This window comes from Microtus pennsylvanicus, chromosome X (assembly GCF_037038515.1).
Source record: "Microtus pennsylvanicus isolate mMicPen1 chromosome X, mMicPen1.hap1, whole genome shotgun sequence".
NCBI classification, from domain to species: Eukaryota; Metazoa; Chordata; class Mammalia; order Rodentia; family Cricetidae; genus Microtus; species Microtus pennsylvanicus.
The window spans coordinates 18,193,208-18,215,941 of record NC_134601.1 but is presented as its reverse complement, the minus strand read 5'-3'; the positions used below and the strand labels follow the sequence as shown (position 1 = coordinate 18,215,941).

Sequence of the window (22,734 nt, the reverse complement as noted above, 5' to 3'; positions counted from 1 at the left end):
CATGGCTCGTTCAGTACCCTTTGAGCATTCCCGCCATTCTGCACAGGTCCTTACTTCCACATGTGTGAACATTGCCAACAGGGAGCAGAGGTGTTCCGGGCACTTTCAGCCCTTCCTAGGTGAGTTTCCAGTTTGTGCACACACAACCGAAAGCTCCAAGTCAAGTATGCTTCATTGCAGGGTCGGTCTCAAGACAGACCAGCGCCAGCCTGGCTCACATATGCTGACATGGTTCTCTATAGAGGTAGAACACCTCCCCATAGTGAGGCCGACCTGGGATGCCGCCCCCTCCCTCGCCCACCCGGAGGACAAAGAGCTAAGGGAGTCAGTCTGAAGATTGTGGAGAGCTGTGTCCCTCTGGGTGAGTGAGTAGTTACTGAAACCCAGGTTAGTCTCTGAGATGACGTCCTGAGCCCAAATTCCCCAGTGGAGTGGAGGAGGCCTGGAAGGGCTATGTGGAAAGCTCTGATAGGAAGCAGGGACTGAGAAGAGTGGGCGGGACGATATGTGTGCTCACAAAGGACCAGGGACCTGCCACATGTCCCTTTCTGATGTCTGGGCCCTTGAGACATTCATCCGGGTCCACAGGTCCACAGCTGTGCTGAGTCAAAACAGGAGTGTGGGTGTTTAAGGTCCTCCCGAGCCTTAAAGGGAAATTAACCCACCACGCATGCATACTTGCGTGCATGCCTGCAGGCATACATGGTTGTGCGTGGTTGTGGGCGGGCCTAAAGACATTGGACAGGAGCACGCATGCTCACGCGCCCACGCTTTTCCACAGAGACCGACGACTTACCGGAAGTGAGGACTAGCTGGCTGTGACCACTGCCTAGGGGAAGCCGGGTTTCGGGTCGCCCTCCCGAGGCCATTCCTCTAGGTGAGTGACCAGGTGTTAGGACCCAGGATCTTCCCTGAGGTGGTTGATGCCTGGCTCCTGAATTCCACACCACATCTCTGCTCCTCATGGCCCAGGTTCCCGGAGCAAAGTCTAGGAATGCTTTGTGAGGGACGCAGGACTGAGAAGAGCGGACCAGAAACACGGGTGCTTGGGGAAAGACTTAGGGACCTCCCCATGGCCCGTTCCGAGGTCCCTGGGCACTTCCGATGTCCTCCAGGACATCTGTGGAGGGCGGGCCTAGATGAAAGGGGCCGTGGGTGTTCAGGTCCTCGCAAGCCTTAATCCGCTCTATTCCGGGACACGCGTGTGCCACCCCAACACTCAAGTCACGTATGTGTCATTGCCCCGTGGGCCTAGCTAGGTGTGACGCACCTTCGTGGGTAAGGAGGGTCTGTGGCGATCAACGTGAATCTTGTCCTCCTAGGTTTGTGACAAGGTATGGGGCTCCAGGAGAGCCCGTGATGTCCAGAGCCTCGCTTCTGAATGTGACTGGAGGAGGCCAGATTGAGCAGTCTGAGAAAGCTGTGCTGAAGCCTCACGGCCTGAGGGCACTGAGCAGGGCAGTTTTCCTTGTTGCTGCTCTAGGGACCTTCCAGGAGGCACCTTTTGTACCTCTTGGGCATTTTCCAGATTGGTCCAGGGCAGAGAGCTAGACGGGCGGGCACACTGAAAAGAGGAGGTGCTCTGGGCCTTTCCCACCCTCGATAGTGGGGTCCCGTTTCAGCCATCTGTGACTGCAAGCCCAGAGTCCCTAGACATGATTTCTAGGTGAACCTTACCATGGAAGTGGAAGAGCATTGGTTAGACCCTTGCCTACCCTCCTTTCCGCTCTTCCAGAATCAGGGATTCTTAGGTTCAGGAAGTGAGGACGAACTAGGTGTGATCCCCCTCGAGTGGAAGGACAGTCTCAGAGGATGGTGGTGAAGCAGGTCCACCTTGGCGAGTGACTGATCACTAGGGCCCGCCATGGTGGCCCTTGAGGTGATGTCTGGAGCCTCCCTTCTGCATGAGACTGCAATCAAGGACAGAGGGGAGATCTGAGAAAGCTCTGTCAGGACCGCAGGGCCCTGAAGGAATGGACAGGACAACATGTGTTCTGGTGAAGGAAGTCCTGTCCCTTCGAGCCCCCGTTACTGCAGTTCCCGGACCAGTCGTGTGCACCTTCAAGTCCAGGTCAACACACAAGCTTCCTTACTTGCATGGGTCTAGTCCTTTAGCTCCTTGCAGCAGGCTCATCCATGCATGCCTGCATGCTTCTCCACCTGATCACACATCATCCCATTCGGGGATGTGGGGCCCAATCAGGTGGGACAAGCTTCCCAAGGGAAGAGAACTCTCAGGGAAGTGTGGCTGAAGTGTGGTCACGTTATCTGTGTGGGTCCCTCTTCTGAAGATCTGGTGGTTCCAAAATCAGAGTCAGCATGGATCCACAGTACTTGGTGCTGTATCACCTACCACACACGCCAGGCACTGCCCCACCCCCACTCTGCCACACACACACACTCACACACACACACGCATACACACAGACAAACACACACACTCTCCTCGTGTCTGTGCACCAGCTGGGCCCACATGCGAGGCATTTCTCATGCACAGGAGTTGTTCCAGCTAGTAGGAAAGCATGCTTGTGGAGGCAGGCAATGGTAGGTGTTACCTTCCTCTAAAGAGAACGAGGTTTCTGAGGGAAAGGTCTTGGAGTAGGCTCCTCTTGGTGGGTGACTGCTTATTCAAAGAGAAACTGTGTCAGAGTGTGCGGAGGTGATCAGGCTTGTGCCTGGTAGATCCAAACTTGGCCTGTGAGGTGACTTGTCGAGGTGCAAATAGAAGGGCCCCCGGGGGCTGCACTTCATCACAGAGGGGTGTGGATCGTCATGGGGCTCCCTACAAATGCCACGGTGAAAAGAGTAACGATCCACACGAGATCAAAATGAAATCTGTCTGCAGATACCTTAGTTATTTAGCGGATGTTGGTTCAAACTTCTAGAGACTGACCACAGGCGGGTTGTTTTTGACACGATTAAATAAAGCACAATTTGGGGGAAAAAATTTCTGGTAACGATGATCTCAGTAACATGTTCAGGATGGATATGGAGGCCTGACTACATAGAAACTCTGTTGCAACGTACATGTGACCTCTACCATGAAGATGGGTGCTATAGCTTAGGGACCTGGGGTCTGGTGTGGCTCAGTCACGCGGATACCGTTGAGGTCACCAGGCTGTAATATCCATGGGCCATCTCCCCTAAGAATGGGCTCTGTTGACCGAGAAACCAAACTAAAGTTGAAGGTCTAGGGAGGGAGAGTCAAACATAATAATCTGGGAGATCCGGGTGTGGCCTGGCTCTGCAGGCAGCACAAATCACCAGACTGATAACAGCATCCTCTCCAGGTCTTCTGGTGGGAACAGACGTAGGCATCCCTTCTGTTGACGAGACAAGCCTGGGTGCTTACCGTTCCTAGTTCCCATAGTGCTTCTCTGTGAGCACAGGGGCCTCATGCCCGCTTACAGGCTGTGTGTCACTCACTGTGCGTGGGTATATTGGCGAACCTCTGCATTTGCCTCCATTGGGTCCTTCAAGGATAATGGAGTTCATGTGTTGCTTCTGAGACATGCAGACTCAGAGTGGGTAGGGATTTCAGCTGAGTGTTCAGCAGGACTCGAGCGTGAAGTGCAGGGACTTGGGTCCAGTGACCCCCACTGGCCGTCAGTGGGCTGGTGTCTGGGTTAATGGCCACTTGGTTTGGGGGCCAGCCCAAGCAGTCCTATCCTGGGGGCAAGAAGTCAGCAGAAAGGGCCGAGACTGAGGGCTACAGGGCTGTGGAGAGCTCTGCATCCAGACAGAAAATTGGGACAGAATGTGATTGGATGTTGCGGGATATCGGTGTCATCCTCCTACTTCCTCTTGGCTGCAGCACGGAGAGTGCCAGGACTCATGGCCACAGCCTGTGCAGTCCGGGTACCTGTTTCCATTGCGACCACGACATTCTTCTCGGTGTCTTTACTGTATGTGTGCACCAACATTTCAGGAGTCGTCCCCAGCCCCGCAGAGCCCCAGCCATGTTAAGCCAGGAGCAGAAACATACAGAGAGAAGTGCCAAGCGCCCTAGGGTTGATCAGAATCTCCCACCAGATGACTTGCAGAACCCAGGTGGAGTCACCCCCGGTAACAACTGATATGGGGTTTATGGGTGGGGGGGATCCTAACCGAGGGGGGACATTCTGCTACTCCTTGATGGGTAGAGCACCGGGGTGGCCTAGTACTCACTGGGTCTTTCCACGGAGTTCCAGGTGTGGGTGTGGGGATTCGCGTGCTGAGAAGTGATTCTCAAGCACGCTCTGGGTTTCTGTCCCCACCCGATGTTCTTCCCCGTGTCTGGGTTGCAAGGGAGTTGGCCTTGGCCAACAGGCCTCTGAAGAACCCGTGGGCCACGGTGGTTTTCCTTGCAAGGCTTGTACAAACACAAGTACCTGCTGTCCCCAGACTCAGGCCTAGTTGAATTTCACCTGGGTGGGACTGGGGTGGGTCATGAGTTCCTGGAAGAGTACTTTCAAACTGCCCTCGGCGATGGACTCTGTGGACCCCAGACTGAAGCTGTTTCCCACGTGCGACCATGAGAACAGCACACTTCATTCACAAAGGTTTTTCCTTTCTTCTCGGTGCAGCAAACAATCCGGCGGCTGATACCAGTGAGATGGGCAGCTGTTCCTCAGGATCAACCGTGCAGGAGGCCAGGTGATGTCTTAAAGCAACTTTGGCCTGACCCAGGAGGTAGTTTCAGTGTGGTTTTGTGCAGAAACGTCTGCTCTTTTCTGGGAGACGGCTACAAACGGAGAGTTTAGTGTTTCGTGAAATAAGCCAGCACCAGAAAAGACAGTCAGCTGTTTTCTCTCATTTGAGGATCCCAGATTATAAATAGGTCCATAAAATGATATCACCCGAACTCAGAAGGGAGACTGGGGAGAGGCAGGCAATGGCCAATAGAGGGGAAGGTTTGAGGAGTGGAGGCCGACTCTGGAGGTGGAGTGTGGTCACGTGGCATGAAGGTTGAAGAGACACTGCTGGGTAATAGAGGAGGAGTAAGTAGTGGGATGGGATTGAGGAAGGAGGAGAGTGAATATGGCTGTAGTTCAGGTAAGACGGCTAGGCACACCTTTATGAAACCCGTCAGTGCTGTACAGTCAATGGGCTCCGGTCAACATGTAGTATACAAACCCCTAGGCTGTCACAACATAACACAAAGCCGCTGCTTGCAGAGAGGAGACTCTTTGTGGCGCCTAGTGCAGTTGGGCTGGGAAGGCCAGGGATGCAGTTTTCATGAGTCATCCAGCACCCAGCCTGAGGTTGGTTTCCTGGGGATATGGCTGACTTTGAGTCACCAACGCTCCAGTAAGTAACCCTTAACCGTGTGCCCATATGTATCTGCAGTGAGCTCTTTGGTTCACAGTGAAAACCTGAATAAAGGAATAAGACCATTGACCCGGGAGAGGCAAATCCGACTTTGCCTCACATGAGTGATGGTCTCTCCGAAATCGCGTGCCTTGCCTGCCTTTACTTCAGAGCGAAGTTAGGATGTTTGTCCTCAGTTAAGGATTCTTGTGTGCATTTTCCACAGGGACCCTGTTCAGAAGAGGATACGGGATTTCAAAGGTGTGTTTGAGCAGGTCTTGCTAGTCCAGGAGCTTTCTTTCCGACCCTACAACTCAAGCGTGGTGAGACCGTGGTCGCCTGTCAGCAGGACAACAGGAGTCTGTTAACAGTTCTGTCGCTCAGGGGATGAATTTTTATCATCATTATTATTAATTATTGGAAGAGTAAATTGCCATTGTCATCTAGGGGCTACCTTTAGCTTAACTTTTCACTAGCTGCTCTGAACAGGGGGATGTTGCAGCTGTCACTGAGGCGGGGGGCTGGGGGGAGAGTGTCCTGCTTCCTGCATTGCAATGGAGATGATGGGCAAGCAGGTTGATCTCTGCCTTTTATCTTACTGCACAAATGGTATGTGGCATTTCTGAGCTGTTTTTCACGTGAAATAAGTCACTTTTCTGGCTTTCCAAAGTTGCCGTCCTCCAGGAACCCCTGCCCAAGAAAGGCTTGGAGAGCAGCATTTAGGCCATACACACCCGTGAGCCTGTCAGGGAATGGTGAAGGCAGCCAGGCCGAGGCACGGCAAGAAGAGTGTCATGGCTTGCGAACGAACATCAGCGTCACGCATGCACACTAGCTTGTGGTCTGTCGTCCACGGTAACTAGTCAGAGTACCACACGCCCCTCAAGCTGAGACAGCTTTTTTTATTACTTGTGTAGGTGACCCTAAAACAGCATTACAAGAGAGACATCGTCAATTCTTTGCCGGTGTATAGAGTCAGTTCATGCAAGCAAGGATGTCCGACAGCATTCCTTCTTTGTGGTACAAATGAACTTCTTGGTTTTTGAGGTTTCCAGAAAACGGTTTGTCAGTGCTGGTCACTCGTCAAAGCACGATGCCCCCATTTCTGTATTGCTAGCACAGAGGAGGTAGAGGGGGGAGAATCCAGAACAGGAGGTCGTGCTCGCTACCTCTCAGGTTTGAGACCGGCCTGGCCTACACAAGAGGCGCTCTAAAATTTAAGAAAAGAAAAATAGAACAAAGAACAAAATGAGCACCAGATCTGTACATACTCCTTCCTGTTACCGTGTAGGTGGTATGTCAGGGATGAAAGAGCGCCTCTTCCTGTTGATATTTGATTTAAAGTGATACCATTTCCTTTGTCGACTAGGGGACATTACCCGGTCCTTCCTGGCAAAGAGGAAGCAGTTTGAAAAGGATATACATGCCTCTTTCAGAATCCTGAATGCAAACCTCCACAGTATTTTCAAAGCGCAGCAGAAGTCAAGGTAAAGTTGTGACCGACCCTCTGTAAAGGAAACCTGTACAGCTTTCGCTCTTCCTTCCAAAGTCACTCCCGCCTGCCATTGTGACACTGCTGAGTGGAGTCGCTAATGGGACCTAGGTAGCACTGCATTTTCTCTGTGAGCTAGTCCTGTCCATAGCTGGAGGACCGCCCCCCTCGTTTATGCCGCTCAGGTGTGTTAGCTGCAGCAGGACTGGTAAGAGAACAGTTCGTCACTTCTCAGATGACAATACAGATAATGTCCTGTGAGGAAGGCCAGGCCTCTGTGGTCCTCAAAACTGTACCTTTTAGGATGTGCCATCGGTGCTCTCTTTGGTAAATCGTCGTCCCCGCGTGGGGAAATGGTTCTGTGCACTCTTTGTGTATGTGACTCTGAGAAGATGAAGGGTATGTTGCCTTCAGTACACGGACTTGGGCTCTCAGGATCTCTAGGTTACTCCATAAGGGGAAGGGAAGATGAATCTAATTTTAAACCGGAAATGCAATCTTGGGAAACGTATGCCTCCGAGCATCCTCGGCATGCGAGAGGGAAGACGCACAAAGTGATGACACCGGTGGTAGCAAATTAAGACAAGTTCTTCTGGGACGAGAGTGATATTTCCGCCTCTCAGGGGACAGTTTAATTCATGTCCCCTTTCTCTTTTGCGCCTGGCTCTTGTCTCAAAATGTGAAGTGTGTGCGTCCTTGCCGTAGCCTCACACAGCGTGACAGCGCTCAGTAATTGTGACTGTGTTTCACAGGCAAGAGCTTCACGCCATGCACTCCCAGATGTTTGAGTCGCTGCATCAGGGGTGGCTGGACGATGTGGAGAGTTCAATTAAGCAAGAAGATTACCTCGCTGTGAGTGTCGCTCTTAGCTTGGAATAGAGCCACCTTGTCTGTTTCCGAAGTGGCAGGGCTTTGATGCTTCGATGTGGCTGCATATCGCCATGGAAAGGGACCTAACAGGACAGGACAGGACATGAGCATAGGGAGACAGGGAGGGTGGTGCTTGTGTCCCCGAGAGACTGGCCGTCCTCTCCAGCTTGCTTCTTTTTCTGTGGAGGGGTGGTGTGGTCATGGCTTAGGAGCCAGCATAGGAGGGAGGAGGAGTAGGCACTGCTTGGAGAGCGCAGGAGAAGGGATGGGTGCTCAGAGGGAAAGCTATACCATCCCTGCAGTGCAGATGCCAAAGGTGCAGGACAGGGTGAGGGTGCGGTCCCAGGTAGACTTCTGACACAGTGACGAGGGAGGCAGAGTGAGAGCAGTCCCTGTGGCTGTGGCAGAGCAGGGGGAGGCTTAGAGTTCAGAGGTAGCTAAGTGTTCATGGACACAGAGTAGTGCTGTCTTTGAGGAGTCTTTCATCCTGATGGAGGACAGGGCGGTACTCCCAAAGATGCTGACTTCCAAAAGTAGGGAAGCAGAGCCTGGAATCTGAGGGAGATGGAGACAGATTCCAGTCTGGCGGTGAGGAGCATGTTCTCCGGACCCCACTGATTGTCATGCATCCATAGTCCTGCTGCTTGCTCCTCATGAAAGCTCAGAAAATAAGTCACCTCCCTGCCTCAGTTTCCTAGGAGGGTGAAAGCAGAGCCGTGAAGAATCCCTGCCTTTCTAGACTTTGTGTATCGAGTGCTTGCAGTTTTTGACATGTTGCTGTGGAATGTTTGCACAGGAGCTGCAGTATGTTTGCTATTTGTCTTCCCTGACCTTCTAACTAGGTCGATAATAAAGTTGATGGAATGATGTCACACTCCGGGGAATGACTGATTGATGAAGAACTTTTGGGGGGTGTTGGGAGAAGGGATTCCTTGGAAGCTAGTCTGTGCCCTCGGTGTCTTAAAAATACTTTATGAATAAACAAAGGAACGTTTTGTGCTTAATTTTGGTGAGTGAGGTGGGAATCCACAGATGAGGTGGGGCTTATGTTAATTTCAAACTGAATAATGATTTTATAGTATTTTTGCACCAGCTAGACGGACTATCTCCCTCTGTGACAGGTCAGGTCTTGTTATGTTGCTTTTGGCACTGAAGGGCATGTCTTCAAACGCGTTCCTGAAATGTCAGCACACAAAACATCACGGGAAGCGATTTCTGTGACTGGCAGCAGGGTTGGATGTTCCCTTGTACTGACATTTTGTCATTGTTCTCCTACGTTTCAGCTTATAACTTGGAAGCAGATGAAGATTTTACAGAAAGCTATAGGGGATCAACGAAACCATGATTGGAAACGCTAAAGATTTACGTGACACATTTTTGAAGGTCTGGTAGATTGCACTTGTCAACAGAACACACCCCTATGCCATGCCACGTGTCTATAAAAGGAGAAGACAGATTGGCCCTTTCTCAGCTTGTGGGAGAAGTAATTAGTTTTGCAGAGCATGATCACACTCTCTTGGGAAAATTTTCCCCACACCTAGGAGCGATGCTAAGGTTTGTTTGACCTGGAAAGCCGATGACAGTGTTGGGGGCAGCTTTCTAGCACAGGAGCTGGTGATGAGAGCTCTGCTTAGAGGGGATCGCAGTGCATCGCAGTGATGAGTTATGGACCTCCTGTGACATTGCGATGGAGATTGGCACGTCTGGGGATCCTTCTGGTTTTCTCTGACTGTTTGGATTGGACAGATCAGTGAAATACACAATGGGCAAGGGTAGCTTTTATTTTCTTTCATACATTTATAGTCTTCCGACATTAGCATTGTTCTCCAGTGTTGGTGGTCATGCGTTTCAGCATCTCCCCAAGAGATGTGGGAATTGAAAAAACTGGTAGAGGGTTAATCCTCTTTGAACTGCGAGCTGGCAGTTCTACCCTTGCTGAAGCTCCAGGTCCTAAGTGACCTCTGTATATCCAGGGATTGAAGCAGCCCTTCAATGGGAATTCTTTTTGATGCTCTCTTTAAAATGCTCTGTGAAAGATCTCTCCTCAGACCCGACTCAGATGCCCTATCTAAAGTGCTCCATGTGTCATAGTAAATTGAATGTTTTCAGGATGCTGGCGAGAAGCTAGGTCTGTCTTCTCTGAGCAAGTGTGAGTACCCCTGTTGGTACCCTAGTGAATATTCCTAGCACCCCTGTGTACTCTAGGAATGTGCCTATAAGCCCAGAGTGGTGAGGGTAGGGACAAAAGGATCCCTGGGGCTTGTGGGACCACCAGAACAGTCAAACTGTAAAGCCTCGTGTTTCGTGAGAGACCCTGCCTCAAAACTTGATGTGGTGAGGGGTTCTGGAAGGCTCAGGGATTCCCGAGTGCTCATGTATGCTTGCAAACATGTATGCGTGAAGGAAATCACTTTGAATTTTTTATGACCTCTGGTTGCCATACTCAAACACACGTGCATGCACACTCCCCTGCACCCCCATGCACGCAGAAATACAAGTTAGTATTCAAGACCTTGAAAGCCACCTACATACATCTAGGCCTTTAGGAAGAGCTTAAGAAAGGGAACATGCAGCTCTAATGCAGCTGAGTACTGCCTGGGAGCCTGTTGGAAGAGCCACCCAGAAAGGCTCACTTCTAACTGTGGGTGCTCAGTGTGAGCAGCAGCAGTAGCTCAGAGGGAGTCTTGTGACTGGGTTTCTCTGGCTTCCCAGGTGGTCCCTTCTGCCCTGTGCTCCTTCTTCTGCCTCTCTCGCTCTCCCTCTGCTTCTCCACCCAGGCTTCCCTCCTTTCCTAGTCCTCAGCTCTGCCTCTGAGAGACTGTTATCCTGAAACACGGCCTTTCCCTCTCCCAGATTTCCCAGTGGGCTTCTTGCTTTGTTCTCTGTGTTTCCTGTGTCCTCCTCACAACACCCTCTACCACACACACACACACACACACACACACCACACACACACACACACACACACACACACCTTCTTGAAAGCTTCACTGGCTGCTTACTTCTGTCTCTCTGTCTTTGCTCCCAGAGTACCAGCTTCTCCTGAAGTGACTCCCATTCCCTGCCCATGCTTTGCTTCTGTTTTGTGCCCAGAAAGCACCATGTGCGCTGTCTTCCCTAATGTTTCTACTGCTTGCAATTGCCATCTGTGTCCTCTTCAGCCGCCAGCCCAGCAAGCTCCCCTTCCTTACCTGTGTTCAGCTAGTGTGCAGGTCATCTGTTCCTAAGCTGCTCTGGACCCTGGGAATAGGGCAGGGACTGGACTGGCGTTTTGCCCTTTTCTGGACAGAGGGCGACACACTTCTTTCTCCTCTGTGTCCACCCCTACAGTGTCCTTTGAGAGCACAGAGGGAGTTGAGTCCTGGCTTGAGCTTTCCTTAGACCCAAGGGTCGTGGGATTGCACACTGTGTGTTCTTCGGTGAAAATCACATTCTATGGGCATGGCAAATGGCTCCTTCCTCTGGGCAGCCTTGGGGGTGTCCAGTGTGGGAATTCTTGGGGAGTCTCCAATGTGGGCCCATGCCTGGCCTCCCAGGTCTGCCCCACGTGAGGCCTTTAACATATCTCCACCCATTTTCTAGATAAAGTCCCATTGCTCTTCTTGTCCCACAATGATACCACCTCAAAATGGAGGACTGGAAGGTTTCCTGAAGTGGAGTACCTCTTTAGATGTGCTGAAGTAGCCACTGTTCTTACTCTGAATTCCTAACAAGCATCCTTTGCAAATGCAAAGTCGGTTCTTTTAAAATTACATTAGGTGAGGTGTCAAGCCAGACTCAAGTGGAGATTTGTTCGTTTGTTTTTTTCAGAAAGCCAAGGACTTGCATGAACATGACAAAACTCTCATTGGTGGCGAAGAAAGTGAAGTGAAGAAACAAATCTCCAAGGCGCAGGACAGAGTTATCATGGAAAGTGTAAGTCGTGGGTCTGTAATGCTGTGTGCCTCGGGATGGCTTTCTAAGGGCAGAGATGGAACAATGATCCCCTAACTCTCTATTTTCCCACAGTAAGAGCAGGATGTGTCGGTAGTTGAGACGTACTTTCAGTCCCTGGTCCTTGACAGCTGTGAAGAAACCTTCTGAAGCTCACCTGGAGGAGGCACAGGGAGCAATAGCCCTGCCCAGAGGGTCTTAGTAGTAGTCAGTGCAGCTCCCTTCTCTTTACTTTGTCGGTTAGAAATAAGACTGAGACTCTGTTGACCATGAAGTGAACCCCAACAGTTCTGTGAGTAGCAACATTTAAGGGTGGACCCTCCTGACCCTGACATTCTCCCCAGCAGGGCCAGTTACATTCAGGAAGCCAATGTCATTTGATTCTACCACAGGCTGCTTTGGTTCTCTGTCACCTGCCCAAAGTGAATGTTACCTTGCTTATTTCAGGAAGAAATAAATAACGGTGGGATCCGCCTTTCCGTGCTTGCTTTCATTCATTCATGAGGTCACAGAGCCAACTGCATTGCAAATGGGCCTTTACAGGAAAACCAGCCCCCCCTTGCTCACTCAGACATACAGTAGAGCACAACTCTTACTTTCGTGCTCAGATGCGCTAGACTGTTAACATGTTTCCCGAGGCAGAGCCAGATCTTCACCTGTTGGCTTAGAGCTTGCAGTGGGGCTCTGGCTTTTCCCAAAGACATCCAGACTCATTTCTGGCATTATTCAGCACTGGCTGGAAGATCCCTGCCCTTCCCTTTGGTCAAAAATATTTTATCTGTGAGTGTGTGCATAGGCACTTACAGTTTCAGTATTTTAGGCGGGTGTTTCCACGAGCATTTTCTAGTGTTCTCTTTAGAGTTTAATTTTACTCACGTAGTTCTGCGAGTGCGTGCGTGTGTGTTTGTCTGACTCTTGTGTCATTCTCTTACTCTTGTCCTGTGCTGTATCTTTTGAAGGAATCCCGAGAATCTGTGTTCAGTACATTTGACATTTATCTTCCTGGGTGTTTCCTTGTTGAGTCTTTGCGAGCATATTCCCAGTGTGTGTCTGGGGCCTAGATTGGAGGTGACATTGAGGTCAGAGCTCGAAGAGCCTTCAGAAGATTGTCTCCAAGGTCCCTTCAGGGAGCCCATACAGGCAACAGGGTGAGGTCACTCTGAACGAGTGTGTTGTTGGCAACCATTGCACACCAGGCCCCAGTGAGAAGCTGCTGGCAACCATTGCCCAGCGGGCTCCGCTGAGAAAGGGGACCTCCCGTGCAGCTTAGTTGGCTGCAGATTTACCTTATCTTTTAAGACACAGTCTCTCAGTGAACATGAAACTCACTGATTTTGTCAGGCAGAGTGGCCAGAGAGCTTTGCAGATGGATCCAGCAGTCTGTCCTCCATACCAGACATGCTGGCTCTAGGGTTTAAGAGTGTTGCTGTGCCCGGATTTTCCGTGGGCGGGTTTTCATTATGAGATAAAAGGGAACATGTGACACTTGGCGTGGCTCTCTTGCTGTTATGTGATGTCCCGTTGCATCCATTTGCCTGTGGATAACAGGCTTTCCTTTGCTCGTCCCTCATGCGAATGTGCCATGTCATGTATGTGTTAAATACTGTATGCTGTATGTGACACAGCATTTTCTTCATGCCGTATTGTGTTGATGGCCACCCAGGATACTTCCTTGAGCTTATCAATGTCTCCTCTAACTATAAGGCAGCGTGTCTTTGTTGGTCTATGTTGTCAGCGTGGCTGGACTGACAGACGCCTAGGGTAAGATTAGGGACGCTCACTTCTGGTGTGTCTGTTCTAGAACCATTGTCAGAGAGGACGCATTTCCAGGAGAGTAATGGGAAGGTCTCTCCCTGGGTGTGGATTTTCCATGCAGTAGTCTGGGAGCCCAGGCAGAATTAAAGAAGAGAAAGCCTGCCAGGGCAGCCTAGCTCCATCCTTCCTGAGCTAGAGCATGTAGTACCGTCACCATCACTCATGGCCACAAGACTCCAGAGCCTCCAGCCATCTAATGGAGATGCACAGCAACTACAGTCCAGGGAGCTTCCAGGCCTGGATTGCAGCTACATCATTTGTTCTCCTTGAGCCGAGGCTTCCAGCTTGTCAGTTTAGCTGATACTGAATTATCCCAATGTCTGGCATGAAGAAAGCCATTTGTGGACAATCCAGCACCCAATTGGGTAAGGCATTCAAAGAATTCCAGCCACCCTGTGAATGTGTGTGTGTGTCTGTGTGTCTGTGTGTGTGTGTGTCTGTGTCTGTGTGTGTACATTTCTCTATTGGTCCTATTCACCTAAACAACCCTGACTTATACCGGATTCTCTCCTATGCGTGTGTTAGGATGAGGGGTTTAAGTTTAATTGGCCATGTTCATTAGATGAAGCAAAGGGAGCTTCTGATTGCTGGACTTTGGTAGTCAACCTCAGGAAGAGGAAGTGACCACATGAGTGAATGGACCTTGGTGGCTAGCTTTAGGAAAGTCATCTAACAGTCTTCAGCAAGGCAGAGGGAATGGGAGAGAAGGGCAAAGCCTGCCAGAGCCATGCACACCAATTTCAAGCTAGCCAGAGTCCCTTCAGCCTTTCACGTTTGTGCCAGGACTAGAGAGAGCAAACTCGACATGGCACCTTTTGAGAGTCCTTAAACGCGTGGATTGCAACGTGAGGGCTGCAGACCCTCAGGGGTGGGGTGTCAAATGATCCTCTCACAGGGTCTCCCGAGGCCATCGGAAAATGCAGATATTTCCATTTCTGTTCATAACAGTAGCAAAATTAGAGTTATGCAGTAGCAATGAAAACGACGTTTTGGTTGGGGTCACCACAACACGAGGGACTGTATTAAAGGGTTGCAGCATTAGGAAGGTTGAGAACCACTGCTTTACACTCTCAAAGCCCACCTCCAGTGACACACCTCTGCCCACAAGGCCACCCTTCCTGAGCCTCCCCAAAAGCAACACCAACTCGGGAACAAGAATTGAAATATCTGAGACTATGGAGGTGCATCCCCTTCTGACTACCATAGCCCTCATGTGGCTGAAGGCATTGCAGCCATGAATCAAGCCTCACGATAAGGTCCCTTATGGGGGGACACGCCCTGGAAAGCCTCCTCGAATCTAATACATGGGCCCTGTTGGTCCCTGCTTCATGCATGCGTCTATGTGCTGGACAGCCTCCCTCGTGAGCACACATTCTCCTGGTCTGCCTCATGCAGGCACGTCTCTGAGGCCTCTCTCGGTCACGGCTCACGCATGAGCCTGCCGTGCTCACCTTTATGCCTGCTAAGCCCACCACTCACGTGGGCATGTGCTGGGCCCCACCTGCTGGAACACCCTCTCCCAGCCAATCATAGAGATGCAATCTTGGGGAGGAGAGGGACTGGTTCCATATGTCCTCTTTCTGAGGAGAAAGGCACTGGGGTGATAATGGCTAGGTGGGTGATCGGATATTGGGGGATGCAGTGCTGAGGTTTTGCGGGTAATGAGAGAAATGAAAAACCGGTCAGACTGATCTAATTGCTTTCCACCACGCTGTTTAGGCTAGGCTAAAACATTTCATATGTGACAAGGGCCATCTAGTAGGAGACAGTAGCATATGGGAGAGCATTGCCTCAAGGATAGCCTAGAACTGGCCAATTAAAAATATGTCCAAAGTATGCTTCATCTACATACCCCAAGGACAGATAGGAACCGGCCAACCGAGGACATACGTATGTCCGTACTTCATTTGTGTAATGATATGTTTATTGAATATCGCACCCTTTTGTCTCGATCCCTAGACTGGGTTAGGGGTCCAGGAGGGACCCCTGAGAGATTCTCCCTGAGGTCTGACTGTTCGCTTTCAGAAGCTTCTGGACGGAATTGGGGAGGGAGAGGATAGGGAGCCACCTGTGGAATTTATACCTTTGACTTGGAGTGTCTTTCGACATCTCCCACCTTGGAGGAAGGATGGTCTTCCCCTGGAATTCCAGGAAGCCTTGAGAGTCTGGTCGTCTTAATTTGTCTTGTGATTATTCTCGTTCGCTTCCTTTGTGGGATATTTCCCTATCTTCCCAGACCCGGAACTAACATAACCAACAACATGGGAGTGACTTGCTCTGCTCCTTTGGATTTAACCCTTGCACACTGGCAGGACGTGCAGGACACCGCGAACAACAATAGCTAGCGTGACTGTGAAGTAGCGTAAGTGGGTAACATTTTGCTCTGTTGAATGGCCTACTTTCAATGTTGGCTGGCCGGCAGAGGGGTAGAGGAAATAGATTGTCGTCCCCAAACTGGTCACCCAGACCAGGTTCTTTACATTGTGACTTAGCAGGGATTGATAGATCCGGTGGAGAGTCCCTGTCCTTGGGTTAAACAGAGTCAGGCTTACCTGTTGATGCCAGACTGTGGTCTCCTTCCTGCCTTTAGTTTCCTTCCTCTCTGAAATCCAATGCTGGCTGGTGGCTGTTTGGAGAGGCTAAGGAGATGTGGCCTTGCTGAGGGAAGGAAGTATGTCGCTGGGGTGTGTGTGTGGGGGGGTGGCCTTCAGGTTTCAAAAGCCTCCTTTTTCACTTGACTTCCTGGGTTGCAGTTTGAGATGGGAGCCCTCAGCTCCAGCTTCCAGCGGGAGGTGCCCTGTGTGCCACCTGCTTTCCCTGCCATTATAGACCTTACCACTCTGGAAGCATAAGCCCCTAATAAACTCTTTCCTCTCTGTTGTTGCCTTGGTTATGGATTGTATCACAGCAATAGAAGCCCTAACTAAGACAGCCTGAGAGAAGACCTGAAGCGCTGGTGTGGGAGTCCCCTCTGTGTGCTGTGATTACCATTAATGAATAAAGAAACTGCTTTGGACCTATGGCAGGGCATAACTTAGCTAGGTGGGGAAAACTGAACTGAGCGCTGGGAGAAAGAAGGGTGGAGTCAAAAAGATGCCATGGAGCCACCACCAGAGACAGAAGCTGGGAACTTTACCCGGTAAGCCACAGCCACGTGGCAATACACAGATTAATACAAATGGGTTAAATTGAGATGTAAGAGTCAGCCAATGAGAAGCTAAAGCTAATGGGCCAAGCAGTGATTTAACTAATACAGTTTCTGTGTGGTTGTTTTGGGTCTAAGCCTACCGGGCAGGCAGGAAGAACTAGCGACCCCCTCCTACTACAAAGTTTCGGTCCCACGCATGGGTGCTATGTCAGCAAACCTAACTGTATCCTCTGGAAGGTGGCCTTTATCTGCATGAGACCCTCATGTCTATAAAAATAGAAATAAGTATCTGAGATTACTCTGTTGGATCAGGGTGGTGAAGGTGACTGACCATTAAGGGACTCCACGGTGAGGCTCCAGCCGTGGCAATCAGAGACTACCTTCCTCTACAGCCCTTGGGGAGCAGAGTGTGCATCGTGAGACGTGCCTGATGGCCATCCGTCAGGCATGCATGCACGCCTGGATAGGCCACCGTACTCATCAGACCATGCTGTGCCTGCCTCGCATGTGAGCACGCCCTTCCAGCCAAAAAGGGGTGCATGTCCATCGGAAAGGCTGGGACTAACTATCTGTGGCTGGTTTCTGAAGGGAAGGAAGCTCTCAAAGATGTGGTTGGGTTAGGATCACCTAGTGAATAACTGGGTGAAAGGGCATCTTCTGGTGAGGTTTTAGGCAAGTAATGCTTGAACCACAGCCCCTGGGGTTGGATGGTGGGGATCCCGGGGAGGCTTGCTCAAGAGGGCCTGTGATGTGATGTGCCTGAGTCTGGCCTTAGCCTCGAACTGGACTAGACACCTCTGGAGCGTCAGAGGAGAGGTTCGAGAAATAGAGGGCCTGGGAGGTCTTAGCCGGACAGGGTGTTAGAGGAGGGACGTGCGGTATCCAACAGCTGGCCCCTGTGTACTATTCGGGGACAGGATGAACACCTGAGACCTCTGAGATACAGCCACGGGCCATCAGCAACCAGAGCGCCATTTGGAGAGAAAAGCACAGTGAACCTCTCAGGTTGCTCAACTGCTGTGCCCCAGGGTAAACGCCTGGCTCTGACTGATAGGTCAGCCCAGCCCTGGAGTCTCGCCTGACCTCTCTGTGTAAGTGCTTATGTTTCATGTCCCGAGAGCAGCTCATCGGACCCACTGGCCCCCATGGCACATATACGCCCCTTCCAGTCGCATCCAATCAGAGACAGACATATACACAGGAAGATGGGCTTAACTGTGTGACCAGGGCCCAATGAAATGAGGCCGATGCCTCAAGGGGAGGGCGTGACTGGTCGAGCTAGGCATGCTGAACCCCTTGGCGCATGCGCATCATGTTGGCCCGCCCCTGCGCATGCAGCAAGGGGTATCAGGCCAGCCAATCAGAGAGTGTTATATTGGGAGGTGGGGCCAAACTAAACGTGGCCAACCTCTGAGTGGAGGGAGGCTGTCTAGCAGAGCTGAGGCTTGTATGTGAGTGGTGGGGGTTTTTTGTTTCTTTGTTTTGGGGGTTTCGGGGTACCGTGCCAGTGCTCCTGGGGTGGTTTAGAGGGATCAGGAAGACAAAAGCTCTTGAAGCAGGACAGAGGGACCACAGAGCGAGAGGGGTCAGGGTGGCCTGTGAGGTGACTTCGGGAGCCTTACTTCCACTTCAGGCTGCAAGAGGCGCCAGAGGCGAGAATGAAAAGAGGAGATGAAGGTAGCTGAGCCCTAGAACACTGGTTGGGGCAGAGTCAGGGGCCTGAGAGAGGAGGTAGGTACTCTCCACGTCTGCCGTTTTGTGTAACTTTCCTTCCTGGGGTCTGTGGGTCCTGACAGGACAACTGGGTCCTCCTGCGATGCTTCCACTGGCAAGAGTTTGACAGGCTCACCGGTCTGAAAGGGAACTCTGGGCCCTTTAATCAAGCACATAGGCAACTGTAGGGCCCGAGTCGGGAATGGGCGACTGATGGTCAGCGTCACACCTGTGCGAGGGCCTGCAGGCAGCCTCAGGAGTGCCAGAGGTGGGGCCTCTGTCTGACGGGGGCGGGAAAGGAGCCTCTCAGAGGGGCCTTCTCAAGTGTGGTCACCGAGGTGAGTGGACAGGGTAAATAGCAGACTAGATCGCGAGCCCAGGTCAGCAGGGATGCACAGCCCTTTGGGGGAGGAGAGCGGGATCTTGAGGAGGAAGGGCCAAGGTTTATCTGTGAGGTGAAGTTTGAAAGACCCACGTTTGCCTGGTAGTGAAATAGGACGCTGAAGGCAGTAGAGGAAGGGGTTCTGAGGGTGGCAGGTTTGAAGAGAGCTGGGTGTGGCAGTGAGGTACAGAAGGGGAAGTAGTGACTGTCCATGTTTTCCTCCTTGTGTCCAGCTGGAGTCCTCAAGGGACATCTGGGGACACTGACATGCACCCAAGGGCCTTGCCTCGACAGAAATGCCTGTCTGCAGGGGGTGGGGCATGACTGGGCCTCTTCTGCATCCGACGTCTGGGCAACTTCTGCATCCAGATCTCACAAGTGCCACTTCAGGCCACTTAATCCTGGGCGTGTATGCCTTTGCAGCCCATCAGAGAGATGTGCATTGGGAGGTGGGGCCTAGATAGGCACGACCACTCGCTGAGGAGAAGGAGGCTCCCAGGGTGGGAGAATACCTGCATGGATGATTTGCCATTGAATAACTCTGTTATGAGTCTCCCCAGTTGTGATAGGGATCCGAGAGGAACCTTACTTAGCTCATGCACCAGGACAGTGGGATCTCAAAGAGGCAGGACCGAGGGAAACCTGTGGGGTGATCTCAGGAGCGTTGCTTCTAATTGGGACTGAGCAAGGCCCCAGAGTGCAAGGTTGGGGAGGGGTCAAGAGGGCTACAGGGATTGGGCAGGCTGAGTGGGACACCTTATGAGCTGGGAGACGTGGCCCAGGTGACTGAGTAGGTCCTCAATGCGTTGGCGTTGCCAACCAGACACGGGCATTTGGTGCCTTGTTTTACAGGCGGGAGGCAGTGTGTAGTGATGAGGCAAGCTGGCCTGCTTTTCATCCCTCCCGGCTCCCGCACGGCTAGCTTTACACCCGAAATAACAACACACAAATCGTATTCATTTAAACATGGCCTGTCCCATTAGTTCCAGCCTCTTATTGGCTAATTCTCACTTCTTCATTAACCTATTTTCTAATAATCTGTGTATCACCACGAGGTGGTGGCTTACCGGGAAGATTCTAACCTACGTCCATCTCGGGCCGGAGCTTCATGGCATCTGCCTGACTCTGCTTTCTTTCTCCCAGCATTCTGTTCTGTCTACTCCACCCACCTAAGGGCTGGCCTATCAAAAGGCCAAGGCAGTTTCTTTATTAACCAATGAAAGTAACACATAGACAGATGACCCTCCTACACCGGCAGTGCCCAGGATTTTCCTACCCAAGGGTCGGGAACGCAGCAGAGGACCAATCTTGAGAGGTAGTGGGTCTGAGAGCTCCACGTTCAGATAGAGATATGGTGCAGAACTGAACTGTGGTGACATCCTCTTGCCCTCTCCTTGCTGCAGTACAAGTGCCAGGGCATCTGCCCACATCCTGTGGAGTCCAAGTCCCTGTTCCCATTGCCATCCTGTAATTCCTCCTGGTATCTGTAGTGACCGGAGTCCTGTCTAGCCCAAGAAGATTCTAGCCATGTCAAGCGGGGAGAAGACAGCCCGTGAGAGTGCTGGCGCACATCCGAGGCTGGATCCGAATCCCACGTGGGATGACACCAAGAACCCAGATGCAGTCACCCCAGGTAAAAAACAAAACCAGAAACAATAAAAACAACAAGCCAGATAGGCCCTTGTAGGGCTCTGTCCACCTGGGTAACATCCTAAAGTCTTTTGGTGGGTGGGAAAGCCCCTGAGAGTTCTGAAACGCATCCCAGGCAGGTCTGATTCTCAGGTCAGATGACACCCGGAACCCCGATTCAATCATTCCAGGTTTGAAGAAACAAGATGGACTGCCATATGGCTGTGTCCACCACAGGGGACATCCTAAAATCGCTTGGTGGGTGGGAAAGTTCCTGACAGTGCTGGCACGCATCCAAGGCTCATGCATATCACATTGCATGACACCAAGACCCCAGATTTCATCACCCAAGGTTAAAAAAAATCAAACAATAACAACAAAAACAGAAGGGCCCTGTAAGGCTGTGTCCACCCCGAGGGACATCCTAAAATCTCTTGGTGGGTGGAGCACTGAGTGGATTATGTGCGTGAACTTTTATTGGAATAGCAGGAGGTTTCAGATGCTAATAACTCTTGTTCAAGCTTCTTGGGGCCTTTAGGTTCCCCCACCTGAAATTTCTGCCACACAGGAAACCTGCCACATGCCTAGTCAACATGCCTCTCCGGGAGCACATGGGTCACAGTGACTCTCTGGAAGGCCTGTAGAGGTGCCTGGACTGACTGGTCTGAGAGTCAAGCCTAAGTGGTGTGTGTGTGTGTGTCTCTGTCTGTGTCTCTGTGTGTCTGTGTCTCTGTGTGTGATGTATATGTGATATGTATGTGTGTCTGTGTCTCTGTGTGTGATGTATATGTGATATGTATGTGTGTCTGTGTCTCTGTGTATGATGTATATGTGATATGTATGTGTGTCTGTGTCTCTGTGTGTGATGTATATGTGACATGTATGTGTGTGTCTGTATGTCTGTGTCTCTGTGTGTGATGTATATGTGACATGTATGTGTGTGTCTGTATGTCTGTGTCTCTTTGTGTCATGTATATGTGATATGTATGTGTGTCTGTGTCTCTGTCTGTGATGTATATGTGACATGTATGTGTGTGTCTGTGTCTCTGTGTGTCATGTATATGTGATATGTATGTGTGTGTCTGTATGTCTGTGTCTCTGTGTGTGATGTATATGTGACATGTATGTGTGTGTGTTCATGATTTCACAGATGACTATTGAAAAAGTGTAAGGAACAGATGCTGGCTAGGGAATCTAGAAACACTATAATGACACTGCTTTCCGTGGAGATGATGAGAACAGCACACTTTGTTTCAAAATATTTTTCCTCTTTCGTTTTAATACACCAGGAAGAGAAGTCATTGATGTCAGTGGTGAGGACGGTACTTCCTCTGGAACAGAATGGGAAGAGGCCAGGTGATATGCTTCATGTTTTCACGAAATAAATAGAAAAGTCTGGCTGGAGAGAGGGCTCAGTGGAAGAGTGCTTAAGGTGCAAACACAGGAGCCTGAGTTCAGGCCCTCAGCACCCACAGATAAAGCCATGCATGGCCACGCCCAGCTTTTAAGCCCAGAAGTGAGGGCTGAGACATGGCAGAACCCGGGGGATATTGCGGGTCCTTGCTGATTGCCAGACTAACAGAATAAACCGAGATAGAAAGTAGGTAAGTAAATGCAGGAACTAAGGCGCATGCACCACGTGGATGTACTTGGGTGCATTGAGCTTAAGGATCTCAAAGCAGCATCCTGCAGTAGATCAGATGTTCAATGTGGTAAGGAATGAAAATCTCATGCCTCCAACAAAGTACGGGTCCTGTCATAGAACCTGTCTGACAGGAATAAGGTGGCCATGGAGAGAGGAGGACACCTCACTTCTGCCTCCTAGGTCGGCACAGGGGCACCCACAGCTGCCCTTCCTCTGAACACATAAATCTAGAAAACTCAACACCTATTCTGGAAATGTGAATTGTATGTAGGCTGTGTGGCACCCCTACTTCTTCCACTCACTACAAGAATGGCCTTTTATGTACATCGAAGTAAAAAGGTGATTTCTTTGCAGGAAGAAATACAGAATTTATTTGAAGAATTTGAAGGTACATTCAAGAGATATCAGGAATTTGAGAAAATTGTTTCAACCAAAGAAGTGCAAGGCGAGGGAGGTATCGCTTGGCAGACAAGAGAGTGTGTTTACTGCCTTGTTCTCAAACAGTGTCAAATAGTATTTATTAGATTACCAACTCTCTACTTCACGTTAATTGCCGATATTGAGAACATAGCACCTGTGGTGTGGATGCTGTTATTTACTAACAGAGAGATCTTTGAAAATTAGATGTAATTATCTGTCTTCAAGGTTTTGATTCGCACAAGTGATATGTCTGTTTCTAATATCACATTTGAAGCCATGCCTTTAATTCCAGCACTTGGGAGGCAGATCTCAGTGAATTCGAGGCCAGCCTGGTCTACAAGAGCTAGTTCCACGACAGGCACCAAAGATACACAGAGAAATCCTGTCTCGAAAAACAA

At 50.7% G+C, this 22,734-nt stretch overlaps 2 pseudogenes; one reads left to right on the top strand and one right to left on the bottom strand.

The window, feature by feature from the left end:
• Window positions 1-3,959: 3,959 nt before the first annotated feature.
• Window positions 3,960-17,456, top strand: LOC142840833 (X-linked lymphocyte-regulated protein 5C-like; annotated as a pseudogene).
• LOC142841870 (small nucleolar RNA SNORA70) lies at window positions 12,689-12,864 on the bottom strand (annotated as a pseudogene).
• Window positions 17,457-22,734: the final 5,278 nt, after the last annotated feature.